This window comes from Silene latifolia, chromosome 2 (assembly GCF_048544455.1).
Source record: "Silene latifolia isolate original U9 population chromosome 2, ASM4854445v1, whole genome shotgun sequence".
Taxonomy (NCBI): Eukaryota; Viridiplantae; Streptophyta; class Magnoliopsida; order Caryophyllales; family Caryophyllaceae; genus Silene; species Silene latifolia.
Genome location: NC_133527.1, coordinates 102,341,507 through 102,346,132, shown reverse-complemented (window position 1 = coordinate 102,346,132; position 4,626 = coordinate 102,341,507). Strand labels below are relative to the sequence as shown.

The following is a 4,626-nucleotide window of genomic DNA, read 5'->3' as shown; positions in this document are numbered from 1 at the left end:
ACTGAAATTCCTCTCATATGATTGGGAATTTGTGTTGTACATGGATGTATTTAGAAGATTTAAGTCCTAAAGATTGTAATAGTTAAATTAATTCGTGTTAATTATGATGAAATTTTCACAGCTGTAGAGACCGTCTGAGATATAAGGAATTGAAATTTTATTTGTAATTTGGGAAATTGTTGGTGATAGTGTGTACTTAGATGATTCTTTCATGACTTAATTTGTTTAAATAACATGTTTTGGTGCATATGCGTTGGTGTACTTAAATAATATATTGAAACAGATGCCGAGACTAAACTTGGGAACCAGACAAAGTAAGAGGGGTAGGGCTTCTCAGCCCGAAGTTGGGGAGGGTAGTGGACCAGTGGTACCAGCTATACCAGAGTATCCTTCTGTGGTCTTTGTAGCCTTTACACAACGGGAAAGGTTTGTAGCCTTACAATCCCGAAAGATGAGACCGACTCGTTGTGTAGACACGACCCTTTTAGAGGACCTGGGTATTGAGACGGATGTCCGTCATATTTTTGAGACTTTGGGGTTCACTGGGCTATACCGTTTGCGGAAGAATTCTTATGCTTTTCCGACCTTGGAGTTTATGAGCTCGTTTAAATACGAGCCGACTAAGTAGACCGTACAGTTCCATCTTATGAACACCAGTTTTGTGTTGACCATGTACCATTTTGCCTCTCACCTTGGCTTGGCTAAGCCTCCCAAGGGATCCCTTCATGACATACCGTCTGAGTGTGGAGTTTGCCGCCTTATGCCCTGTATCACCGGGAAATCAGCTCCCACCGCTAGCAACATGCTGATTAATGATGTGCAGCATGTTACCTTGAGAGTCTTTCTTCGTGTTATGTCGTGTCTCCTTTACGAGAGGTCTGATATGATTAAGTTAAACTCCCACGAGTTGTTGCTTCTGATGTCATACCTTAACCCTAAACGGACTGAAAAAGTGACCTTCAATGCTCCTGCAATAGTTTGCGCTAGTTTTGCTTTGATGGCCCCCTCTAGCACTAGATACGTGAGTTGTGGTGTTATCGCCACTCGGCTAGCCGAAAAACTAGCTTCTTTTGAGGCTTCCTCCGAGTACATTCCCTTAGCCACCCCGGTACCTACCATGGACAGAGATTATTTCCTCCACCTGAAATGGTTGAGAACCTTGGCGGATGGTAGCCTAGCATGGAGGGTGTGGGGCATGAGCTGGATGAGGATACCGGCTCTGGAGCACCTCTCACCGACTGAGCCGTTAGATGCAGTAGTAGTAGCTGCCATTTTTTATGAGGAGGAGGATGAGGATGTACCTCCGGCGAGACAAACGTACCTCATCGATGATACGATACTTCAGGTTATGCCCGAGCCGAGGAAGGGGGAGAATGTGAGAGCTGCAGAGGACAGACCCAGGATAGGGAGGGGACCACGCCATGTGAGAGAGAGGATGGCTGAGACCCAGCCACAACCGGCAGCACTACCACATCACCCGTTTCCTTTTTACCCTTACCTTGATACCCCGGCGACGCGTGACAGCTACGTGGCAGAGAGAGTGTCCTCTACCTTGACGCTCCGGAACATGCACGAGATGGCGTATGCTCAGGGTATTGGGACTTCGGGACCGCATCCAGTTTGGCGGAGGGGAGTTGGGGACTACAGCGGGGTTTTCCACTCTTACGGGGTGGATGCGTCCACATGGGGAGCACCTCAGTCTTACCCTTACGGCGGTTTGATCCCATGGTACTGATGCGACCATAATTGGCGCATATTTAGCCCCCGAATTACCGTTGTTTCTATGCTTTTTAGTGCCTATTTGGGTCATTTCTTATCTTTAGTTCTTTGTTTTGCATATTCTTTGAGATTTTGATCCCTTGGTAGGAAAGGAGTAAGAATCTTGCATTTTCATGGCAAAACAAGGCTAAATTGATCATATTCAATGACCAAGTATCAAGGAGAGACAAGACTAGAAGGCCTTTGTACATTAGCATAGTAGAAGAGCATTGTTGAGAAAAGGATCCTTGAGTCCCCAAGGAAATCCCCAAGGAATTCATGAAGAAAAGGGAAGAAAAAGAAGAAGGAAAGTTCTTTGAACTACAATCCGAACGGATTGTAGAGAATCCGTCCGTCCTCGTCAATCCGAGCGTCCCGCAAAGGAATCCGCTCGGATTCCCGTCGCCGATCCGAGCGTCTTGCCCAAGAATCCGCTCGGATCCTCACCAGATCCCGCCGTCCCGACTCCCATCCGCACGGATCGCAAAGACAAAGACGTTTTCATTCCTCAAGCATCGATAAGAGAAGCCCTTCTCTCGGATAATCCCGGAGGCTCCTTGCTCAACTTAAAAAGTGTAATTACTAGTTTAGCCCTTAGTTAACCCTAATGCATCCTCCCTAATTTTCACTATAAATACCCCATTAGTCTAATTAGAGGAGCATGTTCTTCTTATCAATAATTAGTGTAGTTAATATCAATCAAATCTCTCTTGATGATTGTAATCAAATATTAATCAAGTTTTAATCCAAGTTTTAGTTCTTTAATCTCTCTCTAGTTCTTACTTTATTTTGGGTAATTGAAGATTATTTGGGTTATTATTGGGAGATTGACAACCTCTCAATCTAGGATTCAAGTACTTCTATTATTCTTGCTTTATTATTGGAATCATTAGTAGGTATAATCTCTTAATCCCTTTTAATTATTGCTAATTACTTTCATTTATTCATCATGTTTCATTATGTTAGTATGATTGACAACCTTTCTAGCATGATCAATATGATAATGAGTGAGTAGTCTCTTAGCTAGGGTTTAATGGGTGATTAGGGGAAACCAACATGGGGAATGATTCATGCTTAAATTAATATGCTTTCATATCTTATTTGCTTGCTTGTTTTGATCTTAATACATGCACATGTTATATTTGATGAAATGCTAAGCCTATGAATCCTTGCATTTACTATCATCTTCTATCCTTTCAACTTGACTTGTAAGACATAACCCAACTCGAGTCTTGTTAGACCATGCATGTGTTAAGTAGAGAAGATTAAGTCGACTTGTAGGTGTTGTACAATCCAAGAGATTCGGCTCCGGGACCCAAACTTTCCTAGGATTGTAAGATATAACCCAACTCAATCCATCACAACAATAATTGCTTGCTTATAATTTGAGAACATGTTTGTATGATCATATCCCATGATTCCCCTATGAACCCATGACACCCTAGTGCTTTTTAATCAATTGTTTACACCCTTATTTTATTTATCTTGTTAGTTTATTTTCATTGCTATTTTAGTTTAGTAACCTTCTACATCAACCCAATTTGTGACACCCCTAGACACCACTAGTTACAATAGAATCTTCATTTCAATACCCGTCCCTTGGGATCCGACTATTACTTGCCTCTTTACTAATTGTAGAGTTGTTTGTGAAGTATAAATTGTGTTTTGTATCGACCATTGACCAACGACCACATATGCTTAATTGTGAACACCAAATGGCTCCGATCAAAAATGGCGCGTTGCGTTTGCGGGGACGGTGTTTAATTGATTTAAGATTTCTTTTATTGTTTTTAGTTGTGTCTTTTTCACCTTGGGGAAGTAAAACTCCTCAAGGTTTGTTCTAATTGTTTTCGAGTTGTTTGATATTTTGCATGTCTAGAAGGTTACAAAGAGATTTGTTACCTTTTGACCGTGAAATCGAAAGAACCTTGACGAATAATAGGAGACTTGTTAGGAGGAATTTGGGAGGTGTTGGTGAAGTTGTTCAACCCACTAGTGAGTTTGTCAATCCTTTCGCAATAGAAGGAGAAGAAAACCCATTAAACAATACCACACAAAATCCACCTACAATGCCTAAATTCTCGTCACACTCTATACCCACCGAGGAGGATCTACCAAATGGTACTCCTACCCCACAACATCTTACCGGAAACTTTATTGCCAAGTCCGCCTTCATCCAACTAGTTGAGAGGAGCCAATTCGGGGGAATGCCTAGTGAGGACCCTCATTCTCATATGGAAACATTTTGTGATTATTGTGAAGCTATCTCTCAAACGGGCGTGACTCAAGACCAAATAAGATGGGTCTTATTTCCTTTTTCGTTAATCGGCACCGCAAAGCAATGGTTGAAGGACCTTGATAAGGCCACCCTTGGAATAGATTCTTGGAAGAAGCTAGCTCTAGCTTTCTACAAAAAATTCTACCCACCGGAAAAGACCAATATGCTAAGAGCTCAAATTACGGGTTTTAAGCAAAGGGATGAAGAATCTTTGTATGAATCTTGGGAGCGGTTCAAAGGTATTTGTCGCTCATGTCCTCACCATGGACTTAGCGAATGGTTTTTAGTGCAACAATTTTGGAATGGTTTATATGAAGATTCAAGGAACATTCTCAACATGGGATCAAATGGAATGTTCACCGAAGTTGATGACAATCAAACATGGAACAAGATTGAGGAAATGGCGGTCCATAATTCGCAATATAGTAGGCCTCGCAAGGCTACTAGAGGAGGAAAGTATGAAGTGGACACCGTTACTCAATTGGGTGCTCAACTTAGTGCTCACATTGACACAATCAACTTGAAGTTTGAACAAGCTATGGCTAGACTTGAGGAAAACTCAAAATCATCAAAGCATCATGTCAATGCCA

The 4,626-nt window shown here is 42.0% G+C and overlaps 1 non-coding gene across 1 annotated transcript; it reads right to left on the bottom strand.

The window, feature by feature from the left end:
• Positions 1-4,199: 4,199 nt before the first annotated feature.
• On the bottom strand, positions 4,200-4,306 carry LOC141644616 (small nucleolar RNA R71). The gene has a single exon (XR_012544228.1). It is a non-coding gene; the product is annotated as a small nucleolar RNA R71 (small nucleolar RNA).
• Positions 4,307-4,626: the final 320 nt, after the last annotated feature.